This window comes from Copadichromis virginalis, linkage group LG16 (assembly GCF_057382275.1).
Source record: "Copadichromis virginalis isolate Kocher_CV1m ecotype Utaka linkage group LG16, C_Virginalis_male_GT1.1, whole genome shotgun sequence".
NCBI lineage: Eukaryota > Metazoa > Chordata > Actinopteri > Cichliformes > Cichlidae > Copadichromis > Copadichromis virginalis.
In genome coordinates this window covers 3,478,691-3,506,601 of record NC_140633.1, presented here as the reverse complement: position 1 = coordinate 3,506,601, position 27,911 = coordinate 3,478,691, and the positions used below count along the sequence as shown (strand labels likewise).

Here is a 27,911-nt window from a genome sequence, read left to right as displayed (position 1 = left end):
GCTGATGACTCTCTTGCCAACTGAGCTATTGACTGGGCTATGGACTGTAACATGGTGTCTACTGGGTCTGACTGTGACTGTGATGGAGGTGATGAGTGAGTGGCTGACTGAGTTAGCGACTGCTGGGAAGCTAACCGAGCTACCGGCTGAGCAGCTGACTCAACGAACACAGCCCCGGTATCATCATCATCATCAGAAACTTTATTGTCATTGTCATGAGAACAACGAAATTAAGAATGGTCCCCGATCATTGCATCATCCCTAGCAATATCAAAATATAAATAAAACAATAAAATTCAATAAATAAAATAGATAGAATACTTAAAATACTAATAAGATATAACAGTAAAACATTCACATACATTCCCACACACATGCTTCAGACCGTGCATAGATTAACACAAGAGTGGCATGATGGACATTTTTTTTGTAGTATTCAGATGTGTTATTGCAGTTGGATAACAGCTGTGTTTGAGTCTATTAGTCCTTGCTCTGATTGCCCTGTACCGTCTGCCTGAGGGCAACAGTTCGAACAGGGAGTGGCCAGGATGTGAGGTGTCTTTTATGATGTTTTGGGCCTTTTTAAAACAGTGGGCGTTGTGTAGAACTTCCAGTGTGGGGAGAGGGCAGCCAGTGATCTTTTGGGCGGTGTTAATGATCCCTTGGAGTGCTTTCCTCTGAGCCCCTGTGCAGCTAGTGTACCAGATGCATATGCAGTAAGTTAGAACACTCAATGGTGGCTCTGTAGAAGGACACCAGCAGTCTCTGTGTGATGTTATTCCTCCTGAGAATTCTCAGGAAGTACAGTCTCTGTTGGGCCTTTTTCAGCAGCTCGGAGGTGTTCACACTCCAGGAAAGGTTCTCCTCTATATTGACTTCCAGGAAGCGGAAGCTTGCCACCCTTTCTACACAGTCCCCCATTTATGAATAGTGGTTGGATCTCTGCCTTTTTCCTTCTGAAGTCTATTATGAACAGTCATATGAACTGGTGAAACAGACAGAGCGTCTTTTCCACTCACCACAGCCGGCAGTTCTGAAGTCCTATTCTCCAGCTGTGGGGCGACGCGCCGACGGCGCGATCGTCGCTTCCTCCCGGGCAAAACCTCCGGCGGGCCGGGCAAAACCTCCGGCGGGCCGGGCAAAACCTCCGGCGGGCCGGGCAAAACCTCCGGCGTCCGGCTGGGTTGGGAAGCGATAGCGGCTGGTGGGTGTAGGTGAAGTTCGTGAAGGATGAAGTCTTGCGCGAGTGGGTGTAGTGAGTCCAATAGCCAGGGATAATCCGTGAGCAGCTGTTGCAGTCTGGCTTCCAGAACGTGGAGGAATGCTTCTCCCTCATGCTCTAGCCACAGGTTGATTATTTGTGAAGCGGAGTTCGTGATGAGGTCCCGAAGCTCCGTGGGTGGGGTGAATGCCGCTGGATCCATATCTGGCTGGTCCGTACTGTCACGGCGAGTGAGGTGAGCCGTGTGGAGGCAATGAAGGAGGATCCAAACGCAGGCAGTCGTGAAGGTGTGAAGGTGGTTTATTGAGCATGAAAGTAAATACAAACGGCAAAGGGAGCTATGACTAACTAGACTGGGAACAAACTAACTACAGAACACGAACCTGAACATGAGCAGAAACACTTGGCAGTTGACAGCAGGGAAACACACAGATGACGCAGGGTGGAATACACAGACGGACCAGCAACTACAATGACGGCAGACATGACTTAAATACACAGAGAATCACAGGGGAATTACACACAGGTGGTGGACACAGCTGGGAATAATCAACAAGACGAGACAAAGGTAAAACTGAACACACTCACATGAGACGCAGACCATCACAATAAAACAGGAACAAGCAACCATCACACTAAGACACAAACTCGACATAGAGAGACAGACAGAAAATGGCACATGGAGCTAGACAAATACTAAGCAGACACAACTGGAGAACAAATCCTAAACACCACAGAAACATGAAACTCAAATAATAAACATCATCATAATGAACACTACCAGAGAACAAGAAAACAACCCCTGATGCAAACTAAAACCAAAACATAATAAAACTCAAACTACTGGGTCCGACGGACCCAGAACCGTGACAGTTCTTAGGGTTTGAGTTGTGTGTTTCTATCATCCCTGCCTGTGCCTCCCCTCTGTGTTCTGTTCGTGTCCCCAGTTGGTTGTGTAAAACAGTCTGTGTGTTTCCTGTTTTACTTTGTAGGTTTGTCTCGTTATGTCCATTAGTTCCAGCTGTGTCCCCGCCTGTCTGCCATTTCCTAACTACCTGGTGTGTGTATTTACACTGCGTGTCTGCCTGTGCAGTCGCGTCGTCTGTGTTCATTCCCTATGTTTCTCTACGTCTCCCTGTTCTGCCGTCCTCATCTGCCATCTCTGAGTTTCTCCCGCTGACCTTATGTTCCAGGTTTGTTTGTTAGTTTCACGCAGTTTAGGTTTATGTTCAGTCCTGTCCTCACTTCTGTTATTTTCACTGTAAATAAACCTCCACTCGCATCTCCATCACCGTCTGCATCTTGGGTCCTCATTTATTCATCACACGGCTGCTGCCCCAGTCGTGACATAACTGAAACCAGTTTAGAGAGTTTATTTAGCCGTGGAAGGAAACAACTGAAAATATGAAATAAACACACATGTGAGCAAAGACTCTTTAAAGAAACAGCAGTGTTGTTGTTCGGCTTTTCATTTCGCCATCTGGAAGAGCAAGTAACGTAATATGGGTCAAATGATCAGTTTGATATCAATCTTTTGTGATGCACCGTCATATTTACATTATTTGTACAGTACGAATGATTTGCTTTGGTACCTGGTCGAACTTAAGCTCTCCTCTGCCTGGCTGCGCTTCTCCTACAGCAAACTCGCAGGCAGCAGCTTCTCCCCCCTCGCTCACATGCGTAAGTGCTGTGCTCAGTCGCCCAGTGCCTGAGCTCGGATCATACCAAAATTAGGGGGAATTTATGACTGTGCGCTATGCGCTCCGAATATTGTGTGTAGTTTTTGGTCTCGAGACATCCAACTCTACCTCACTCAGGCGAACATCCATATCAGCCAACCAAACGACAAGCTCCTCCCTTTGTGCTTCAAATCCCTCCCACTCTGAGACAAGGAGCTGAGAGAGAGAGAAAAGAGAAACCCTCCTCAGAAGGTCTGACTCGCATACCTGCAGTCGACCTGTGATGGACTCCAGTTTAGCATTCACGTCATCCCAGCGGCGGCCGCACTCCCTCGTCGATGCCAGCAGCCGAGTCTGCAGGGTGCCCTGGAAGAGCCGAGTTAAAGTTCGACTCCTCCTGGTCAGGCTCTCCAGCTGGATGAGCCGAGGTCTCCCCACTCGCCGCCGCCTCTGAACACACAAACACAAATTGCATGTGAACCAGGAGGTGCAGATTCTTTGGCCGGCGGACGACTGTTGCCTCGCAGAAAGTCAAATCAAATTATGCGACACACAATCAATTCACAAGAACACATAAAAAACAAGTCCAGTTCTTGATTTCAAGTGAATTCTGCATCAAAACAGGGTGACAGAATTAAAACGAGTGTTTGCAGCAAATGTGAGCACAAAGCCTCACTATATACAAGCCTGCTATTTAGAGCTGGGCGATATGAGATTTTTTCATATCACGATATGTTTTTTTCATTTCAGGCGATAACGATATCTATCACGATATAAGCCAAATAACTATATTTGTAAGATTTAAATGTGCCGTTGCTCACAAGTAAAATGTGAAATAATCAGCAGCTTGTTTTTATCTAAATATTTATTTCCCATAATAAGTTCAACAGGGTAGATGTACTTAAGGAACATGAGAGTCAAAGGAGCTTGCAAAGAAAAGGGTCTGGACTTCTTTAAGTCCAGACGCTTTTCCCTCCATCCAACCTCACAATACAAGAAAAGAAGGCCGTCGCTTCCTTGAGCAAAGACCGCAACATCACTGTTTTACCAGCTGATAAGGGAAGATGCACCGTGGTCCTAAACACTACAGATTACCATACAAAGATCACTACTCTCCTCAGTGACAACAATACCTACGAAGCCCTAAAGCGAGACCCCACAAGCAGCTACAAAAAGAAAGTTATAGCTTGCCTTCAAGACTTTGAAAAGGACAAAATCATTGACCGCCTCACATATCACCGCCTTTACCCAGGGGATGCCATACCCTGCATCTGTGGACTTCCTAAGATCCACAAGGAAGCTGTCCCACTCAGACCCATAGTCAGTAGCATAAACTCAGCCACTTATAACATTGCTAAACACCTTGCTACCATCCTTGCTCCTCTCGTGGGGAACACCCCACACCACATCAAGAACTCCACCAACTTCACCGACAAGGTCCAGAAACTTACCCTGGATCCAGATGAAACCATGGTGTCCTTTGATGTAGTCTCTCTCTTCACTTGCATACCCACCACGGAGGCTGTGGAGACTGTCAGAAAACGACTACAAGAAGACAGCTCCTTGGAGGACAGGACCAACTTCACACCCGATCAGACCTGCACACTGTTAGACCTCTGCCTCACCACTACATATTTCAAATACAACGAAGGCTTTTACAGACAAAAACATGGCTGTGCCATGGGCTCCCCCGTGTCACCTATTGTAGCCAACCTTTACATGGAGGAAGTGGAAAGGAAGGCTCTTGGCTCTTTCAAAGGAAGAGTACCCAGCCACTGGTACAGATATGTGGACGACACCTGGGTCAAAATCAAGACACAAGAAGTGGAATCCTTCACTGCGCACATTAACGCTGTGGATAAAAACATCAAGTTCACCAGGGAAGACACAAAGGACAACTGTCTGCCTTTCCTGGACTGCGCTGTGCACATTGAAGAGAACGGCAACCTCAACATCGAAGTTTACCGGAAGCCCACACACACGGACCAGTACCTCCTCTTTGACTCCCATCACCCTTTGGAACACAAACTTGGAGTAATCAGGACCCTACACCACCGGGCAGAACATGTTCCCTCTAAGCCTGAAGGGAAAAAGAAGGAACACACACATGTAAAGGAAGCACTCATAACGTGCGGCTATCCTAAATGGGCGTTCTTAAAGTCAGCAAAGAGGCACAGAAAAGAAGACCAGACACCAGCGAGGGAGGATAAGAAGGACAGACGCAACAACATTGTCATCCCCTATGTAGCCGGTGTATCAGAGAAACTCAGGAGGGTTTTCTCCAAGCATGACATCCCAGTGTATTTCAGACCCAGCAACACGCTCAGACAGAAACTGGTTCACCCGAAAGACAAAACGCCAAAACACAAACTTAACAATGTGGTGTTTGCTGTACAGTGCAGCGAGGAATGCCCAGACCTCTACATTGGAGAGACCAAACAGCCACTTCACAAGCGCATGGCACAACACAGAAGAGCCACCTCCACAGGACAAGACTCAGCAGTCCATCTGCATCTGCATAAAGGACACGCTTTCGAGGATGCCAATGTTCACATTTTGGACAGAGAGGACAGATGGTTTGAAAGAGGAGTGAAAGAAGCCATCTATGTCCACTGTGAGCGACCATCTTTGAACAGAGGCAGGGTTTACGACACCAACTCTCTGCCATCTATAATCCAGTTTTGAGTTCCCTCCCCAGACGCCTTAACGCCCACTCACATCCTGGGCCATCTGACCTCAGGAATTCGCATGATAAGGTGGGGCCAGGTTTCACAATGAACACACCCGAAACTCTGGCTGATTGGGACCCACCCCCAGTTTCCCACCTTGGCTCAGGCGATTAGAGGATCATCAGGGGGTCCTTTTGTCCCTCTGTGGGGGGTCACTCCCACTAGGTTTATATCTGGGACTCTCCACCATTTGACCTTAGAACTGAAGAAGCTTCTTGGATGAGAGGTGAAACATCTTCAAGCAACTTAAAGAAGTCCAGACGCTTTTCTTTCCAAGCTCCTTAGACAACGATGACCTGGATGACTGAGAACCTTCACAGACATATTGCCGTACATTTTGGGAGGAACACCCTTCAACTGGTGCGGGAGTATGAAAGGGAGTCAATTGACTAAATTGTCAATTCCACTTAGAAACAAAGTATTAATTCTAAAAATAAATCTTAGTTTGTTTTACAGAAGAACAGACAAAACTGACTAACTTTTGTCAATATCAAATAAACTGAGAACTAAAAGGAAATTCTCAATCTCTCCTTGTTGTATAGCTGAGCTTTTCAAACAGTTTTAACAGTTACTTTAGTCTGACAAAAGCCGAATGACGAATTAGCGCTTCCAGTCAGAGACTGAGACTATGTACACACGTACACGGGTATTTTTGAAAACTGAGATTTTCCGTTTTCGTTTTAAAAAATAATCCCGTCCACACATAAAGGCAGAAATGAAGGAAAACGCTGCTATGAACATGCCAAAGCAGCAGGTGGCGCTAGATTCCTAACCGTGCAGAAATGTTGGCCAATCAGAAGTCTAGAAGCCTCGGTGGAAAAAGTAAACAAAGCTGGGGCATAGAAGCAGAACAGAGCCGTATGTGTGGACGGACAGTAACTGTGTGTATATGTAAGCATTTAAACACTGCAGAGAGTAGAATTAACAGTAACAGTATTGTAGAAATTCATTTCACCGAAACAATAACGTGGCGCACAATGTGACGCATGCACCAGTTTATTGTATTTCCAGACTTGCTTTCGGCACAATTTACAGTGCACGCTACTCTGTTTTTTGTCAGACTTGAAATAGCCGAAATACCTTCACACTACGGAACTTCTATGGCTCTTCCGTTCGACAATCTCTCCGGCATTGGAACCATCATCTGTTTTCTCTTCGGTCACGCTCGGTTGATTTTTCTAGTCGGCACACTCACTTCCTCCATTACGCGCTGGCTCCATTACCCGCTGGCTGCTTCCCAAACAAACACACGTGCGGCTTGGCACTTGTGCTGTACGTAACAAGTCATGCGACGTGACGCTGCGGCTGTGATTGGTTCGGCTCTGCGCTACTTAATTTGGATTGGCTGACCTTTTTTTTTTTTTTTTTTTTTTTTAAGAGGACAAGAGCGGCGAAGTTTATCGCGATAGCTTAATTTCTCTATCGAGTAAAAGTTATATCGCGATACATATCGTTATCGTTCTATCGCCCAGCTCTACTGCTATTACAGTTCTCCTCTATGCAGACAACGTTCCTGTTTTCAAGGCACAACTTGGATCTGCTGTACGAATCTTATGGATACACACTAAATGAAACAGTAGTGTGCACGACTCCAGATTGTCATGGTCCTGGGTCGGTGACCCAGCGCTTTTAGTTTGTTATCGTTTTCTAGATGATGATTGTTTAAGTTCTGTGTTATTTTCGATCTGCCTCTGAGTCTGCGTCTGTATCTGTCTGTCTATGGTGTCTCCCCATCTGTTTGTGAATCTGTCTGTTTAGTTCAATGTCTTGTCTGGTTCCATGTATCTGAGTTTCCTGTTTTATTGTGAAGGTCCGTGTCATATGTGAGTGTGATCAGTTTACGTTTCCCCTGTCCCGTCAGCCCAGATTCCTCCCAGCTGTGTTGCCCTCCTGTCTCGCATCCCCTGATTACTGGTGTGTGTGTATTTAAGCCCTGTGTGTTCTCCTGCCTGTTGCCGGTTCGTCTGTGTTCCTCCGTGTCAGTCTGTGTAACTCTGTGTCATTCTGTTACCCTGTGTTCCACGGTGTCCTGTTCCTCGTCTGCGTCTCTCTGCTATTCATCATCCGTTGTCATATGCTCCCAGGTCTGTTATTTTAGTTCTCCCAGTTTAGGTGTCTTTAGTTGTTTGTTATGCCCCACTGTTTGTTTGCCACTACACCTCTGTAAATAAAACCACCGGTATCTCATCCACTGCCTGCATCTTGGGTCCTCCTTCTATATCCACACGGCTCGCCTCGGCAGCCGTGACAGTACGAACCGGCCACTATGGACCCAGCAGCATTCAACCCGCCCAAGGAGCTCCGGGAGGACATTGTTTACTCCGTGGACAAATTAATCAACGCGTGGCTGGAGCACGAGGGGAGAGAATTTCGCCAAGCCGTGGCTAATCGGCTACAGCGCTTGGTTTCTGGTCTCCCCTGGCTGCTCAGCTCACTTCACCCGCTCGCACAGAATTTCATTCTGAATGGACTCCGTCTTCACCCCCCGGCTGCTACCACCCACCCTGCAGCTCATGCTTCACTGCCCAGTCCGACAGAGGATGTTCTGCCCGGCCCGTCAACCCAGCCTTCGAGGGGGAAACGGCGCTCACGCTGCCGACGCTCCTCGCCACAGTCGGACCTGGGGATTTCCGAGCAGCCAGCTGTGGTGAGTGGACAGGACAGTATTGTTGGTCTGAACTGTGGGACCGTTTACTCAGGGGTGATGTTCTGTACGGCACTGGACAAAAACTGTTTATCGCCAGAAGCTCAGTTAGCCGCCCGGCCAGAAGCTCAGTTAGCCGCCCGGCCAGAAGCTCAGTTAGCCGCCCGGCCAGAAGCCCAGTCGCCACCTCCGCCACATTCAGCCTCACAATCCATAGCTCAATTACAGTCACAGCCGGACTTATTACAAACCCTGTTACAATCCATGGCCCAGTCAGTAGCCCGGTTAGCAGAAGAATCATTAGCTTTATCCTCAGTTCAGCAGTCACCAGCCCTGCATCCTGTGTCAGTTGCTCCACTACCTGTTCAGCCATCACCTTCACCTACTCCTCCTGTACAGCAAGCCATGTCAGTCCAACCCATAACGGACAGTTCAACAACTCCGTACTCTAAGCAGAGAGACAAACCCAAGAACAATGTCAACATTCCTCAAAGGCTGGCCAGTTCTGAGACTGAGATGCACTCCAGGGCCTCCCCAGAGGCTGGGTTTCAGCCCCCATTAGACTCTGGACCCCTGGAGTTTAAGAAGCCAGCTGAGGACTGCACAGAGCTGTCGCTGCCTGAGCAGGGTCAATGCTCTGCGCAGCTGCAGGCCGCTATGTGTTTGCCAGAGGCCCGTGTGCCTGCTGGTCCTGTTGCGTTCCTGCCAGAGGCCCGTGTGCCTGCTGGTCCTGTTGCGTTCCTGCCAGAGGCCCGTGTGCCTGCTGGTCCTTTTGCGTTCCTGCCAGAGGCCCGTGTGCCTGCTGGTTCTGTTGTGTTCCTGCCAGAGGTCTCCGCACCTGCTGGTTCTGTTCTGTGTGTGCCAGGGGCTCCAGTGCCCACTGGTTCTGAGACTGTTTTTGCTGGGGGGCCCGAGGAGCCCGTCCAGCCTTCTGCCTCGTTAGCTGGGGGGCCCGAGGAGCCCGTCCAGCCACCAGCTGCTCCACCAGCAGCCTCATCCACGCTTGCAGCAGCAGTTTCATCCATGCCGCCACCTGCTGCAGCGCCTCCGTCTGCATCCTCCACGCCGTTGCCTGGCCCGGCCTCTGCTGCATCCTCCACGCCGTCGCCTGGTCCGGATTCAGCATCCTCAGCGTCGCCTGGTCCAGCGCATGCTTCGGCTTCATCCGCTTCACCTGGTCCAGCCACTGCTTCATCCTTGCCTAGTCCAGCTTCAGCATCCTCATCAGCTGCTTTGCCTGGTCCAGCTTCAGCATCCTCATCAGCTGCTTTGCCTGGTCCGGCCTCCGCTTCTGCTTCAGCCTCGTCTGGTCCAGCCTCTGCGTCTTCGTCCTCGTCTGGTCCAGCCTCTGCGTCTTCGTCCTCGTCTGGTCCAGCCTCTGCGTCTTCATCCTCGTCTGGTCCGGCTTCAGCCTCCGCTTCAGCGTCCGCCTCGTCTGGTCCAGCCTCCGCTTCACCTGGGGCTGCAGGGGTCACGCAGCCTTCAGGTCCCCTACTACCACCTCCACATCGTCGGTCATCTGCCTGGCCGCCTGTTGGGCATCTCCGCCACCGTGGACGCCCTCCTGAACGCCGCCACTGCCTTCCACGTGGCCGGCCTCCGGACTTGTTTCCACGCCGCTGTTGCCGTCCGCACGGTCGGCCCCCAGAACTGTTTCCACGCCGCTGTTGCCGTCCGCACGGTCGGCCCCCAGAACTGTTTCCACGCCGCTGTTGCCGTCCGCACGGTCGGCCCCCAGAACTGTTTCCACGCCACTGCCTACTGCGTGGCCGACATCCGGACCTGCCCCGTTGCCATTCGCATGGTCGGCTTCCTGAACTTGACCATCTGGGCCTTTTTGGACTCTGTCCCTCCGTCCTGGGCCCCCTCCGCCCGCCCTGGTCGGGTTGTTTTCTGTTTTGTTTTGGTCCATTTTTTCGTTTCTGCTGGGCTGTCTGGTGCCAGCCCTTGAGGGGGGGGGTACTGTCATGGTCCTGGGTCGGTGACCCAGCGCTTTTAGTTTGTTATCGTTTTCTAGATGATGATTGTTTAAGTTCTGTGTTATTTTCGATCTGCCTCTGAGTCTGCGTCTGTATCTGTCTGTCTATGGTGTCTCCCCATCTGTTTGTGAATCTGTCTGTTTAGTTCAATGTCTTGTCTGGTTCCATGTATCTGAGTTTCCTGTTTTATTGTGAAGGTCCGTGTCATATGTGAGTGTGATCAGTTTACGTTTCCCCTGTCCCGTCAGCCCAGATTCCTCCCAGCTGTGTTGCCCTCCTGTCTCGCATCCCCTGATTACTGGTGTGTGTGTATTTAAGCCCTGTGTGTTCTCCTGCCTGTTGCCGGTTCGTCTGTGTTCCTCCGTGTCAGTCTGTGTAACTCCGTGTCATTCTGTTACCCTGTGTTCCACGGTGTCCTGTTCCTCGTCTGCGTCTCTCTGCTATTCATCATCCGTTGTCATATGCTCCCAGGTCTGTTATTTTAGTTCTCCCAGTTTAGGTGTCTTTAGTTGTTTGTTATGCCCCACTGTTTGTTTGCCACTACACCTCTGTAAATAAAACCACCGGTATCTCATCCACTGCCTGCATCTTGGGTCCTCCTTCTATATCCACACGGCTCGCCTCGGCAGCCGTGACACAGATTCTGATCCCTCGTCCTAATATGGTCCCAAAAGGCTCACAAAAACCAACATAGCAATAAAGCAAATGTTGAGGCTTCAAAATACAAAGTCCATAAACCAATGGCTGACATTGGTTTTATCATAAGGGTGATAGATATACAACATATGTTCTTAAGACTAAAAGTATAATACAGATTTCAGTCTGAGAGATTTGATGTTCATTTACCTGCAGATGCCGTATACGTGTCTGCTCTGTGGTTTTCCACAACATTTTGCACATCACTATTTAATACAGAAAGTAAGTGAACTAAAACAAGTCATGTTTCTTTGTGAGAGGACCATATTAATGAAACAAACCTCAATGACATCACAGAGATCCCTAAAGATGCTCCTGCTGCTTCTCTTCCTCCTCATCCTAAGCTTCCTTCTCCTTGTCCTCGCCTTCCATCCAATTGTGATTCAATCTAATTGTGTTTCTCCCTCCTCTTCCTCATTTTGTTGGAGCTGTGAACACAATGTGAATCTGAATTAATTTGTGCAAACAAGAAAAATCTACAGCTTTTCGGTCAGAGGTGCTCTTGTGATTTAAGCCGGGTAGATTTATGTGTTGATGCTTCAGCTCTACGACTGGCTGCTGAGTGATATTTACACCCCGGCTGGATTACAAACTTTAACCACGTGCTGAACTTTGGCCCGGCTTTTATACCTCCTGTTAGTATAACGACCTCTTCTTGGCTTAATGTATGATGGTGGATAAATGAAATATACAAAGAAAATGTAACTATATTACAAAAGGACATTATCTTGGTAACATCAAATGACCGTTAACTAGTTGTTAACTAGTCCGAAAATAAGTTACACAGGAACAGTCACAGACACACTTTCTCATGTGTCACATTTCTATTCATTCAAAACACTTATGCATGGCTGTGTTTTATACAGCTCTTACAGAATTCAAAGTACAGGCTGATGTGAGTATTTAATGTACGGCTCAGATCTACTGAATTTCTGAGTTTCTAGAGCAGACACAGAGCTCACGCCACAACAGGCTTCAGGCGCCATTTTAGTTACTTTTACAATATCATAAATTTTAATATCGGTCTAGCTGACATTTACGGAGCCCCTCTGATGACATGGTCCAAAAAATAAATAAATTGTGGCCACGAAATACTATTTCGAGGGCACGAAATAGGTATAACGTGCGCACGCAATGCTAATTTGTGGGCACGAATTGGGTATAATGTGGTAACAAATTAGGCATTTGTGGCAACGAAATAGATAACGTGCGCACATCATATTGATACAATTCCTGGACAGCTGCGTAGAGACATAAGCATAAGAGTAGGCTAAACCAATACACCGTGGACAGAGCCAGTATGATTGAGTTTTATTTTTGTCATGGTCGGCAGACCGTGGGCGTGTGGGGAAGGAGGACCCAAAATGCAGAACTCTGTGCGATTAATGCAGTGCGTTTATTTACAGTGAAGTAAACAATACACAATAAATCCCCGTGAGTTTCCAACTCCCGTGCTGTGTCTCCGCTCCCGTGAAAGTTGTGCTCGCTGCTCTTCCGTTCCCGCACTCCTGCTGGAAAATCCACAGAGGAAGCCGTTAACACACAACTACAAAGCGACAGACTCGCACTCACTGATTTTGCTGGGAACACTGACGGGTACTCGCTCCAGCGTCGAGGAGCTCTCAGCCACACTGCTTTGTAGCTCCTCCGACGAGGCTTGATCGGCGCCAGGTGTGTGTGAGGATCCTTGGGTGTGACCGGTCAGCTGGCAGGGCCACACCCACCAGGTCTGAAGGTGCCTCACGACCGCGTCCACACACACACACACACACACACACCTGCCAATACACAAACATGGAACGCAGGAACAGCAGCAGTGCAGAACACACACATATAATAAGTCCACAACTGTTCAGGGACTCTAGGTCACTCAGACCCAGATCCCTGACAATTTTAGGCTGGGAATGAGCTACAAATGCATTTTGAAAAACCTGGCACTGCAACGAACCATTGTTAAGGAGAGACATTTAAACAGGATATTGAGAGCCCAGTTGCTTTGCAGACTTTAGGAAAAAATATGCCAAAAGCACATTTACAATTACTTAAGACCGTTTTTAATTTCTTTTCTTTAGGCCAAATCCCCTGTACACATATACGGACTCCGAGGATGAGCAGCCTACAAAAAAGGCCCCTCGAGTGAAAATACCAGGTAATAAAATACTGTCCAGTGTCTTTGTACATATCTGTGTCTGACACAAGGAAACTTTTTTGACAAGTTGTCTGTATTAGTGATGTTCGATTCGTGAACGAATCGTTCAATACTCGAGAATCACTTTACTGACTCGTGAATAATGATTCACAAGCCCAACTGACTCACTGACTCATCCCTGTTGCTGTTAGCAAACTAATTCCATTAGTAGAAATATATCTAGCTTATAATTAATATTGTGGGGGGAAAACAACAACCAGTTTCGTAACAAAAGCATTTCTGCTCTGAACTGGAAGAAAAAACCCTGAGTAGAAGCTCACATCAAGAAAATAGCTCCTCGGTTCAGAGTAGCATCGCGCTGCTAACATGCTAACAACACATTTCAGCTACTCACCCCCTCCCTCCTCTGAATCACTCACTCACTCCCTCCTGGCTCACAGCTTCTTCTTCTTCTTGGTTGGCCACCAATGTTAAGGCGCATTACCGCCCCCTGGCTCACAGCGCAGTGGACATATAATTAGATGAGAAAATATATATTTGACACACTTAAGGAAAATACTAATAAAATACAAATAAACAAAATAAATGTTTATTAAGCAATTTTGATAGGAAGTTGCTTAATTTTAGAAATGTTTTTGCTCTTTTTTCTCTATAAAATAGTTTGTTGTTGTTTTTAATCATTCATCTTAGCAGTGGGATTTACATGAAAAGGGAAACAAATTAAGTTTGAGTGAAAATGTAAAATTTTTGCACTCTCTGGTCGACTGACTCAGTGAATCAAATGACTCAAAAAACCCGATTCACTTTGGTGAGTGACTCATTAACACTCGATTCAGTAAAAAGAATCAAATTTACCATCACTAGTCTGTATTCTTTCAATAAATTATCTTTTTCTAAACAGCCCTCACCACTCCACAGTCTGCCCCCCAGCCCACTGACAGCAGGCACCATAATGCCCCGCCCAGCTTTCGCCACTCCGGCACAACACACAAACCGACACAGCTTTGCGATCTCCCCAGCATGCAGAGTCTGATGTCGATGTCTTCCCTATAGATGGTATGCTTTTAAAATAGTTTTAACGCTGAATCACAATGCCTCTCTTGTACTCTTATCTTCAAAACACCAGTTTATACTCCTGAATGTCATCTTGTTGCGATTTTTCTGTAGATTCCAGAGACTCTGTGAGGCCACTATTACAAGGCAAGTTTGAAAATCTTGGAATTACACAGTTTACATGGTATAACAAATATATCTGACAGGCAAAAATTAGTAAACACTTTTAGCAGTTACAAGAACTAACAAATGAATATCCAACAAAAGGGAATAGAAATACTTTGTACTGCAAATACTTTGGTGTATTCTTTGTATGACTTGAAAATCAGGCTTTAGGGAAAACTAAATGACATGTTTCTATCATCAATTGCATGAAGTAAACACACAAGCACTTGCATACACATTTAAGACATGAGACACGTGGGGGGGCAAGGACCAGACAAAGCAAAAAAGGGCATTTAAAGACACAGCGCTGTGCAGATGCATATTTGGTAAGTTTTACCGTTTATTGCAGTTTTATGAGCCTAAAGTGACAAATAAAGGGATCAATTGATGTGCTGAGTGCGTTTCACATTTCCTATGTCCGGTTTTTGCTATATTACTTTGTCTTTCTTAATAACAAGACTTTCATGTCCGGTTAATCTTGAGACGGAGTCTTTGGTCTTTGGACCCATGTTGTCTTTTTTTTTAAAGGATACACGGCACACCATGCTAAGACATGTCACATTTTCAGCTCATAGCTCTTTGGGAATCAAATGCGGCAGTTTGCTGATTTCTGCCTGCATATTCATATCGGTATCAGCAGATATCCAAATTTATGATATTGATATTGGTATTGGACATAAACAAGTGGTGTCATGCCATCTCTAAAGCCAACACTGCTGGTCATGTAGCATGCTTTATAAATCATTTTTAATTTAAAGATCAAAAATAGTTATTTCAAATGTGACCATTGTGATTGTACGTATATATTTTCATCATCTTTTTCTCATTATGTATTCATTCCTTCTCATCTTCTTCCTCCTCACCTCGTGGTGCATCTCCTGAAATAAACTGAGGGCTCTAACACACAAAATGTGCATAAACATGCTTACTCACCGACAGCGGACCAGACATGCGACTCCTGTCTTCAGACCGGTGACAGCGAGCCAGCTAAAGAACAACAGCTGGTAATAATTGAACATTATTCCAGCTAATGTTATGCTTGAGTGTGTCCTAAAAATCACACTTTCCCTTTAATTACAAGGAACATTTTGATTACATTCTCACATTGTATGTGTTGTTTCACTCAGTGCATGAGCCATCCATGGTAGAGTTAATTCAAAGAAAGTTTCAATGACATTGTTCAGAATTTCTGTGAAGGTTCTCAGTCATCCAGGTCATCGTAGTCTGAGGAGCTTGGAAAGAAAAGCGTCTGGACTTCTTTAAGTTGCTTGAAGACGTTTCACCTCTCATCCGAGAAGCTTCTTCAGTTCTAAGGTCAAATGGTGGAGAGTCCCAGATATAAACCTAGTGGGAGTTTCCCCCCACAGAGGGACAAAAGGACCCCCTGATGATCCTCTAATCGCCTGAGCCAAGGTGGGAAACTGGGTGTGGGTCCCAATCAGCCAGAGTTTCGGGTGTGTTCATTGTGAAATCTGGCCCCACCTTATCATGCGAATTCCTGAGGTCAGATGGCCCAGGATGTGAGTGGGCATTAAGGCGTCTGGGGAGGGAACTCAAAACTGGATTATAGATGGCAGACAGTTGGTGTCATAAGCCCCGCCCTCTGTTCAAAGATGGTCGCTCACAGTGGACATAGATGCTTCTTTCACTCCTCTTTCAAACCATCTGTCCTCTCTGTCCAAAATGTGAACAATGGCATCCTCGAAAGAGTGACCTTTGACCTTAGATGCTGATGGACTGCTGAGTCTTGTCCTGTGGAGGTGGCTCTTCTATGTTGTGCGATGCGCTTGTGAAGTGGCTGTTTGGTCTCTCCGATGTAGAGGTCAGCATTGTTCAGAATGCTGCCGCAAAGCTTCTGACGAAGTCTTGTAAATACTCTCACGTTATAACTCTGCTGATCCAGTTGCACTGGCTCCCCATAAAATTCAGAATCCACTTCAAGATTTTGACTTTGACATTCAGGGCTCTACATGGACAAGCACCAACCTATATCAGAGATCTTTTACATCCGTACATCCCCAGCAGGTCCCTGAGGTCATGTGATCAGGGCTTGCTGGTCGTCCAACATACGAGCCTGAAAACGAAAAAGCGATAGAGCGTTCGTAACTGTGGCCCCCAGACTCTGAGGTCAATAACACTGGTTCAGTATACCCTAAACAACGCACCTTAGGTTTACTGTCACTGGACAGAAGTGAGCTTCCCTGACTCAACACATCGACTGGCTTTATTTCACAAAGTTTTATAGCCTCTTTCTACAGTGGCCCTGAGAGGCCAAACGGATTGCAACTTCAGAAAACACTTGCAAAAAGAAAAATGCTGCAAAAAGAAAAGCGCTGCAAAAGCAGCATTTTTCTTTTGCTGCTACATGAGCATGTTTCATCCAGCCCAAAAGCATAGCAGTATTTTGGACCAACAACTATAGATGTCAACAAAAACCATATTCAAACACACCCATGCAGTGGCTACAATGGATACCTCAGAACTGAAACATTTTTATTTGACATCCTTTCAATCCTGCAGGGCAGCAAATGGGTCCATATTTTCTGGATGTTTCTGTTGTCATTGGAGAAACAAACAGCAGACTAGTTTTGAGTTTAATGGCTGCTTCTATCCTGACTGTGACTGCGACAGCTAATGAAACCCGTCCTCTGAGAGTCGTCACATACGTTTGCTGGAATTGGATGACAGAGTTAAGTAAGTTCCCCTGTAGCATTCTTGATGGCACCATCTTCGACTGCTTCCATACGAGTCCTCGGGTGACTCAGGCGGTGGAAGCTTGATACAGCAGAGATACTGTTCCACTCTTTTTGTTAGGTCTTTACAGGTTTGTCATTGATCAGCGAGAGGGAACACATCATGTTGCATCTGCTATTTCAGACATGGTGCTTAAAGTTTTTGGCTTCTTTTTATCAGACGCACAGACTGCATACACTATATATGCTCGCGCGTTGTTAAATAGGAAGGACTAATGGTTAAACACAGTGCGCCTGTAGGAAGAATGGACACTGATGTAACACCTACATGATTTTTTAAAGTTGATCTTTGTGACCTTTCATGACCTTAGATGTCAAAGCAAAGGTTAAAGAAGTGTTTGTGTCTGTAGTAGTGATGTGTCGGTCGTGAACAAAACGGCTCTTTGACGTGAACGACGCGAGCCGGCTCCTTATTGGAAGCTGAGGGTTTTTGGGTTTTTTTCCCCCCCTTTCTCTCACCCTCTCTCTCGCACTTTTTTCCCGCTTCACTCCGCATGCCAGCCTTGTGCTGGGCAGAGGGGGGAGGGGCGATAGTTACACTCAGTAGCACAGGAACAGAGCGGGAGGGAGAGAGAGAGCCAGGGACAACATCGTCACATTAGAAAGGTATAGTAATCATCCACAACTATTTTCAGTTGCAGATGATAAAGGATTCAGAAAGTTTATTCATGCAGGCCCATATGACAGAGAATATGCAACTTCTTTTTGTTTTCATATTATAATTTATATTTAATTGTGTTGTGGTTTGCAGTGTTTTGTGTTGTTTCACTTTAAATTTGTAAAAGGAAAAAGCTGAAAATTTAAATAGTTAAAAGTAGAGATGTGAATAGTTGATTTTTGTATTATATGATTTATTTATTACATTTTATGTGGAGTGAATAAATAAAAGTATATTTACGGTGGCCCCTAGAGACAAAACACATACAAACTTCAAAACACGTAAAAACTCCAAAACACGTACAAAACACAACAGGAGTGCTCCAGGATGCTAGGGCGCAGTGTTGAGCTTTTGTTCCCTCGTGGCTACACAAGCCAGGAAAACACTGGATTTGGTGTGTGGTAGTAACAGGTACATGAACATTTTTTTAATTATTTGAATACATAATACACATATGCTTCCCATTGTGTAATTTAAGTGATCTACAGTGGCTTGCAAAAGTATTCGGCCCCCTTGAACTTTCCCACATTTTGTCACATTACAGCCACAAACATGAATCAATGTTATTGGAATTCCAGGTGAAGGACCAACACAAAGTGGTGCACACGTGAGAAGTGGAACGGAAATCAAACACGATTCCAAACATTTTTTACAAATAAATAACTGCAAAGTGGGGTGTGCGTAATTATTCAGCCCCCTTTGGTATGAGTGCAGTCAGTTGCACATAGACGTTGCCTGATGAGTGCTAATGACTAAATAGAGAGCACCTGTGTGTGCGTGCTTTGTCTCTAGGGGCCACCGTATATATTTATATATAAACATAAATAAAACCACTTTTTTCTACATTAGTAATTCCTTTCGTGCGTAATTTTTATATTGTTGTTAATAATAAATTAATTAAAGCAACAAAACAACCTGAAGAGCCGAAAGAGCCAGCTCTCTAAAAAGAACCAGAATTCCCATCACTAGTCTGTAGCACACTTGTTATTTCTTCCAGTGGTCTTCATGAATTTTTCTACAAGCTTCTTGAAGGACATTTCAAAGCTCTTTTTTGGATGTTGACTGCTTTTTATTTATTTTTTATCTGCCAAGATAAAGAAATAAAAGGCTCCATTAATGTTGGGGTCTGGATTCTAGGGAGGCCAGTCCATGACTGATAGTGTTCCACTGTGTGTTTTTATGTCCAGGTACGATCTTAATACAATTTGCAATGTGCAAATGGGAGCCAGTTGAATTCGTCCAGGATTAGGAGGTGGTATGTGTTCATATTTGCATGTAGTTACAGCATTGTCAGCCTCCTACTCAGTTATTACTGATTCAGTCCAACATAAAACACACTGTGAAAAATTCAGTCTGATGACTTTTCAGTGTCTGTCCGAGCTCTACAGGCATGAGCTAGTTCTAAATCTGCTCTGTGTGGGAGTGTGCCTGTGTGAATCACCCCACCTCCAAAATTTACCTCACATTCTGTCTAAAGATGATACATGCATGCTGTCTGTTAAGACAATGTCTAATTTGTGCAGTGCAGTGGTATGCGATCAAGCCCGAAAGGCCCGTCACATTAATATTATAAGGATGTGAGTTGAGTTATTAGATTTGAATCATTTCAAATTTAAGCTGTAACAATGTAAATCTAATAGCAGTAGCGTAACCAAAGGATAGTGCATGGTGAGAGCTGCATGAAATTAAATTTCAGGGAAGCAGCACCGGTGAAAGTGACTGAGTTCAGTCAGAATAATTGACAGGAGGACGAAGATTTACCATGAACATCTTATTAAAGCTTTTATCTCATTTTATTGTGTGAGATGTTGACTCTTGAGATTTGCAGGAACTTTACTTCCATGAATCTAAAATATAACCCTAATAATAACTAAGACTAGTTACAGTTCTTAAAAATGTTTGGAAAATATTCTATAATTGAGTTGAGTAGTTTCAAAATATTTGGAAACTATATGTTACACTGTAGAAAATGATGGGCTGACTCATCTCCTGTGCAGCACATGTATTTTTGCAGAAACTGCAAAAACAGAGAAATGGCAGGTTACCAGGAGCTACTGCGTGCACGGTCTGTACACTACCTCATCACGTACTGACGGCACTGTAAACCACAGTAGTAGTAGTAGTAATAATAATAATAATAATAATAATGGATTGCATTTATATAGCGCTTTTCGGGACCCCTCAAAGCGCTTTACAATTCCACTATTCATTCACACACTGGTGGAGGCAGCTTCAGTTGTAGCCACAGCTGCTCTGGGGCAGACTGACAGGAGCGAGGCTGCCATATTGCTCCATCGGCCCCTCTGACCATCATCAGTAGGCGGTAGGTGAAGACGAACACCCAACTCTTGAGCCACGATCGCCCCCAGTAGTGCTGAAACGGTTCCTATTATAACCTATTATAACCAGTGTTGGGGAGTAATGGAGTACATGTACCGCCGTTACGTATTTAAAATACAAAATATGAGTAACTGTATTCCGTTACAGTTACCGTTTAAAAAGGTGGTATTCAGAATACAGTTACATTGTTGAAATAAATGGATTACACTGCGGTACTTTCCTGTTTCATATTGTGGCCGGTCAGGACTGTTTGGGTTTGTTTGACATATTCTGTTGTTCCAGGCAGCAGCGTTACGGTTGCCATGGTTACAGGGTGACGCGCTCTCAGGTGAGAGAGCACCTTTTTGTTGTTGTTGTGCTAAGCTAACAGGCAGAATGCTACAGGTATAGTTCTAAAGAATGTAGCATCATAGGCAGTGTAGTCCGTGTTGCAGGGAGAATGGACTGCCATACCTGTTATGTGTCTGTGAGCGAGGAGGGAGAAAAAGGAAAAGTACGAGCTGTCACCGAGGAAAAACGGGAGCTGGAAGCATGTAAATATAATAATAACCACTGCAGCCAAGAAGAGAGCCTGACGAGCCCAGCTGTGAGTAAGCTGTTAAGACTCGACTGTACACCGTGTTCGTGTTTTCCTCTGAAACAATAAGCTCTGTTGCAGCAGCCTTTCAACGCCTCTCTCTGTCTCTCACTAGCAAAGTCGACCCAGACAACAAAGTAAAGCTATTTTTCAGCTGCGAGCCGACACGAACCCGACGTATCAGCCAGAGGTCCCTTTACTACGGTTCGGAGCCGCAGACCTTCAGTAACATTAATAAATCACAGCAATAGTACATTCACGTAGTCGTAAAAAGCATGATAATATATTAAGTAATCCAAAGTATTCAGAATACGTTACTCTCATCGAGTAACGTAATACGTTACAGAATACATTTTGGGGCATGTAATCTGTAATGGAATACATTTTAAAAGTAACCTTCCTAACACTGATTATAACCAATGACATTACTTTCTCTGTATTTATACAATGTTATATCCACATACATCACTTTCATGAACTGAATAAATCACAAAAATGCATTTTTACTGTATGGACGAATACCACAATGAACTCTGTTTTCAACTACTGTTTTTTCTATTTGTCAGTTTTATTAACTGTTCTTATCAAACTAGATTCATTTCAAATAAATGCCTTTTAATATATTACTACTGTATTCGCTCTTATTAGAATGAACAAGCAATTTACACTTCCTCTAATTATCCAGGAAATATACAGTGCGGCTTTAGCCCAAAAATACCTGTACAGACTAATAAGTGGATTAGCGCAGGTAGCTTAGCCTGACTCTACATTTAGTTTAGCATTTTCATTTACACAAGCATCTCATGACATGACACACTGACTCTGTTCAGCAAAGGTTTACACCACAACCTCATGCTTTCGCTGATCTCATGTGCATCTCTCAGTAGTTAGCTTAAATCCTTCTAAACCACAAAGACATGAAACAATTCTCTGGTTCATTACGACGATTGACACGGACTACGGGCCCACGAATTTAGCAGCGCTTGGTGGCAATTCATCTTTACAAACCCTTAAACTTGTGAATTCTCTCTTTAGCTTGACATCTGTTACACTGTAAGACGTTTATGATCGATTGCTACAACGGTCTATAACTTACATATTATTTGCAACCCATCTCACCCAAAACACCACTGCACTCTACAGGAAGGGCCAGAGTCGTCTCCATTTTCTGAAGCGGCTGAGGTCCTTCAACATCTGTCAGACAATGCTCAGGATTTTCTACGAGTCTGCTGTGGCCAGTGCTATCCTCTATTTATGTCATGGTCCTGGGCCATGTGGGCCCAGTATTCTTAGTTTTCATGTATTTTTGTATTTTGTTCTTTATTTAGGCCATGCTTCCTGGGTTGATCTGTTACGTTGTTCCTTATGTGTTTTCCCTTCGTGACTCTTACCCCCTGTGTGCCCCTCTGTGTATTTATGAGCCCTCGTCTCTCTTTGTGCTTTATTCTATGTTTTCCCCAGCCCGTTATGTCTGCGTTCTCCCCGTGCTCTCTCTCCTCCTGTCTGAACCTCTGTGCCTGTACCCGTCAGCGTTATGTTCACCCCGCCCTGTCTCGTTATGGTTATCTGTGTCACCTGTGTTCCCCGTGTGTTCCCACTTTCCTCGTTAACCCTCTGTGTATTTCTGTCTGCGTCTTCCTCTGTTTGGCGTCGCGTTCTCCCTCATGTTGTGTGGATCTCCCTGTGTCTACCTTCGAGTACTAGTTTACGTTTTTCCGGTTTAGTTTTGCATGTCCTGTATCCTGTCCTGCCAGCATTAAAGCTGTGTTTCTTAAGTTCATCCCCGTGTTTGTGAATATTGCTATTGGGTCCTTCTCCTGCCTGCCACACAACGTATCATGACAGAAGAACGCGACCGCAACATGGACCCAGCAGTTCACAACCCCTCCGCGGACCGACAGTACGACGCGACCATGCCGGACCCAGCGACACAAAGACTGGAGATTGTCCGGACAGTGGAGTCGCTATGCGACAAGTGGCTGCACTGTTCCAGTGAGGAGGAACGGGAGGAGTTCGCCCGCCAGGTAGGGGTGTGCATGTCTGTGTTCCCCTGGTTATGGGAGACGCTGCACCCCCTCGTCAGCGACCTTCTCGTCTCCGCTCTCCGACTCCGTCCGCAGCAGCAGCGGCCCGGTGGGCGTGCACCTTCACCAGAGCCGTGCCATCGCGCCGTTGCCCCGCCGCCTCATGAGCCTGTGGCGGTCAGAGTCGGAACGGTGAGGCTCACCACGGACACACCATTGGCTCACACTTCATCAGCTTCCGCATCTTCGCCACCGCCTGCCTGCACGGAGATGCCCGAGGCTGTTGACTTCGGTGAGGAGGAGCGGCAGCAGGTGTTGCGGGCTTATCGGGAGGACGAGCTCCGGTGGAAGCCCTGGCTCATCTCGGAGCAGGACCTCTCACCTGCTGCACAGCCTACCAGCCGCTCGCCGTCTCCAATCCACTTAGACTTTACTTCGCCTGCCTCATTTCTGGCAAGGATGTGGGCGGACGACCGGGAGATCGCCGCTACATCACCCCCTGCATTGGTGCCATCAGCGCCCATCGCGCCAGCTACCAGAAGGGGGCGGCGCCGGCGCCGCCGTGGCACCGCATTAACTCCGGAAATCATGGAGCCCGGTCTCTGTGAGCAGCAGCAAGCAGCTTGCACCCACGTAGAGGAGGAGCTCCGGAGAAAGCCGTGGCCTACCCCCGATTGTCAGCACACCTTTCGGGGAACACGCCTGGCTCTCGGGGGCCCTCGGAGCCGCCAGGGTCCGCAGCCGCCCTTCACAGCTCAGTTAGCTCCCTCGCAGCCGCCCTTCACAGCTCAGTTAGCTCCCTCGCAGCCGCCCTTCACAGCTCAGTTAGCTCCCTCGCAGCCGCCCTCAGTTCAGTTAGCTCCCTCGCAGCCACCCTCAGTTCAGTTAGCTCCCTCGCAGCCACCCTCAGTTCAGTTAGCTCCCTCGCAGCCACCCTCAGTTCAGTCTCCAGTAGCTCCAGTGCCGCCTGTAGCGCAGGCCCCAGTAGCTCCAGTGCCGCCTGTAGCGCAGGCCCCAGTAGCTCCAGTACCTCCTGTAGCCCAGTCCCCGATAGCAGTACGGTCCGCTGGTCGGCTTAACATTCAGCCAGGGGTCTCAAATCTCTCTGGCTCTGCATCAGCTCCTGCTGGGAGCTCGGATGAGCTCATCCAGGACTCTGCGGCTCCCACGCCGCCATCTACCTCGTCAGCTGGAGGGTCCGAGGGGCCCGTTCAGCCTCCTGTCTCCGCTGGAGGGTCCGAGGGGCCCGTTCAGCAACCTTCCTCGTCAGCTGGGGGTTCGGGAGAACCGCACCAGCCTCATGCCACGTCAGCTGGAGGGTCCGAGGGGCCCGTTCAGCCTCCTGTCTCCGCTGGAGGGTCCGAGGGGCCCGTTCAGCCTCCTGTCTCCGCTGGAGGGTCCGAGGGGCCCGTTCAGCAACCTTCCTCGTCAGCTGGGGGTTCGGGAGAACCGCACCAGCCTCATGCCACGTCAGCTGGAGGGTCCGAGGGGCCCGTTCAGCCTCCTGTCTCAGCTGGAGGGCCCGAGGAGCCCATCCAGCCACCTTCTGCTACGCCTGGTCCAGCCTGTGCTTCGTCCGCTGCAGCCTCAGAGCCTTCGTCAGCTGCAGCCTCAGAGCCTTCGTCAGCTGCAGCCTCAGAGCCTTCGCCTGGTCCAGCCTCAGAGCCTTCGCCTGGTCCAGCCTCAGAGCCTTCGCCTGGTCCAGCCTCCGAGCCTTCAGCCTCGTCTGCCGCGGCTTCGGCCTGTGCTTCGTCTGGTCCTGTGCCCACCGGGCCATGGCCAGCACGCCTGACACTGGAGAGCCGCCGCTGCCTTCCGCGCGGCCGGCCCCCTGAACTGCTCCGTCGTCTCCTCCGCCGCCGCCGCTGCCTTCCGCGCGGCCGGCCCCCTGAACTGCTCCGTCGTCTCCTTCGCCGCCGCCGCTGCCTTCCGCACGGCCGGCCTCCGGACCAGCTCTGCCACCTGTGCCACCCGCCTGGTCGGCCCCCCGACCGTGTGACCCGTGAACTCTTGTGCCTGTGGGCTCTGGGTCGGCCCCCTGAACTTTATTTTGACTACGGTCATGTGCTCCTGTGTTTTCTGTTGTTTGTTTTGTTTCCCGTTCTGGTCCCTCCGTCCTGGTCCCCCGCCTCCCGCCCTGGGTGGGTTGTTTTCTGTTTTTGTTTCTCGGGTTTGGGCTGTCGGGAGCCAGCCCTTTAGGGGGGGGGTGGTGTCATGGTCCTGGGCCATGTGGGCCCAGTGTTCTTAGTTTTCATGTATTTTTGTATTTTGTTCTTTATTTAGGCCATGCTTCCTGGGTTGATCTGTTACGTTGTTCCTTATGTGTTTTCCCTTCGTGACTCTTACCCCCTGTGTGCCCCTCTGTGTATTTATGAGCCCTCGTCTCTCTTTGTGCTTTATTCTATGTTTTCCCCAGCCCGTTATGTCTGCGTTCTCCCCGTGCTCTCTCTCCTCCTGTCTGAACCTCTGTGCCTGTACCCGTCAGCGTTATGTTCACCCCGCCCTGTCTCGTTATGGTTATCTGTGTCACCTGTGTTCCCCGTGTGTTCCCACTTTCCTCGTTAACCCTCTGTGTATTTCTGTCTGCGTCTTCCTCTGTTCGGCGTCGCGTTCTCCCTCATGTTGTGTGGATCTCCCTGTGTCTACCTTCGAGTACTAGTTTACGTTTTTCCGGTTTAGTTTTGCATGTCCTGTATCCTGTCCTGCCAGCATTAAAGCTGTGTTTCTTAAGTTCATCCCCGTGTTTGTGAATATTGCTATTGGGTCCTTCTCCTGCCTGCCACACAACGTATCATGACAATTTACTTGTAATCACCTCTGTCAATCCTTGATATTTATTATTGAGTGATTTGTGTATATTGTGCTATTTCTTAAATCTGTAACATATTGTATTGTTAAATAGTCTAGTCTGTTTCTGTACTGGAGCAACTGTAACCCACATAATTTCCTTAGAGATTAATAAAGTATGCTGATTCTGATCCATATTTTCTGTATCTTCTGTATGTGATATTCCACGTATGGACTGCCCGCTAACATCCTAAATCCTGCTGTTGTTTATCCGCTGGTTTCCTCTTTCTGGCATAAAGTGGGCGATAAACAAACAAGAGATATGGGACTCGCACTAGAAAAGTCGATCAGCTGATCAGTTTCATGATTTCAAGTAGCAACAGGAGAGGAAGAGAGAAGAGGCAGTCACTCCATATCGGTTGTTAATCTCTGAACGTTTGTTTAGGGTCATCTGATCCAGCATGATCTATAAGCTTTATCAAAAAGTGAAGTTTTAAGCCCAATCTTAAGTGTAGACTTGGAACTGATTCCTAGAAGAGAGACCAGTGTAGTCGATGGAAACATTTTTCCATCGACTACACTGGTCTCACTTTCTAGTTTTAAAGTTTTCTTGTTAAATCCATTTGTGTTACCGTCTCTCGTAATAAAAGCGGACTCACGGACGTACTGGCTGAAAGCTGAAGAAACACACCAGATGCATAAGTGGAGGACAAAAGAGGAGAAGAAGTGTGGTGTCGCGATGAGGAATAACCGGGGACGGTAACTAAGATGTTGACAACGCCACCTGGGGGAGGGCGTTACACCCCAGGAAAGACTTCTAATGTAAGTGTTGCACTGGCTACCAAAGCCCACAGACTCATTATTAACGGCAGAGGTGAGACAAAGGAAGTTTACAAATCAAAGTTTAAGAACTACTAAACACAGAATTATAAAATCAAAAAGGCACCTAAGGTAGCTGGGTTGTGACGGCAAATTAGATAAAACACTTTATTAACAAAACGACCAGACTCCCTACCACGATGCTACCCTAAAACAATCACAACATGTTAAAAGAATAACTAAACAAAATGGTGGAGACCGGCCACTTAAGGAGGCAACCTACAGGGAGGAGTGCCCAAGGGTGCCACCAATTACTCACCCGTGTGAGTTCACTGCAGACCTCACTCACACTAAACTCTAAATGGTGCGATCTATGCCCGGTGTGTACACTCGCATGCATCGGGGAGGGGATTCCACCTCATGTGCCTAGCCCCTCAGCAAGCGGCCGCACCTCCACTAAAACAATAAAAGAAAGCATAAAACGTTAAATTAGTAAAAGACCTACATAAAACAAATACACCCCAAAGTACTGTTCGTTATGAAAGCATCGCAATATAAATGAAAAACCAAAGAGATATATGTATGATGTTAACTGATATGCAAATTAGATTAGATTCAATTTATTGTCATCATTACAGTGAAATGGTGAATAGCAGAATGCAAAGTAACAGTATAATATCATATGAGAATGTTATGTTATGATTATCTTTGACCGAATCACAGCAGTGCTCATATTAAAAAACAGCATTCCCTCTCATGTGATATTGCTTAATTAACATTAATGATGTGCGCTTTAACAACTAGGCTTACAACTATAATATATACAGGGGTGGAAAAGTGACTATTACCTGCAGGGTAAACGTTAGCTAACCAGAAGGCAATAACAATGTAAACAAAAAACACCTGCTTAAAAGATGAATACAAATGAGGAATGGTGGGAAAGGTGGGAGTACTGTAATTACCTAACGTTACATTATTATTTTCCATAACAATTTAGCCCCCTCCACAATATTAACTGACATTAAAACAGTTAACTAGCTATTTATTGATTAGCAATTAGCGAATCATGTAACATTAGCTTAATGCAAAAAATTTAGGTTACTATCACATTCAGACAAATAATTTCATGTAGGCTAACGTACCTCTGTCTTTTTCTCGTTTCTCCTCCTCTTCTTTTCTCTTTTTTCTTCCCTGGCCACCTGACAGTTTTGGCCGTTTTGACATCTTGTGTTGATTTTTTGATGTGGTGACGTCCAAAAGCAACCATGATACGGGAAGGGAGGGGGCGCATCGTGCGGGGAGGGGGGGCGTAATGTTGTAACAAATAATATTTCTATTAAATAAGCTTTACTTTGCATTTTAATTAACGTGGGATTATTTTTTGTATTTAGAAATAATAGTACCAACTTTTTTTTTTTTTTCAACATTTGTGGCACTGGCGTGGCGCCCCCTGATGGACGGCGCCCTTAGCATTTGCCTATACGGCCTATGCCACGGGCCGGCCCTGCTCTAAAGGGCAATACTAGTGATGGCCCGCTTGAAGCTGAAGCTCCGGTGCGTGTGTCAAAAAAATCAACACACTGCTTCAGACTGTGTCGAAGCTTGATTCGTTTGGCCAGAGTCACGTGATCAGTGAC

At 46.7% G+C, this 27,911-nt stretch overlaps 2 long non-coding RNA genes across 2 annotated transcripts in view; both read right to left on the bottom strand.

Annotated features, from left to right (window-relative positions):
• The window catches only part of LOC146690088 (uncharacterized), a 384,415-nt gene that overhangs the window by 242,919 nt on the left and 113,585 nt on the right, over positions 1-27,911 (bottom strand). The window lies entirely within an intron of this gene.
• Positions 2,329-27,806, bottom strand: LOC146690092 (uncharacterized). Its single transcript, XR_014915748.1, has 4 exons — positions 27,417-27,806; positions 26,594-26,730; positions 11,231-11,377; positions 2,329-3,351 (listed from the first exon to the last, which is right to left on the bottom strand). It is a non-coding gene; the product is annotated as an uncharacterized LOC146690092 (long non-coding RNA).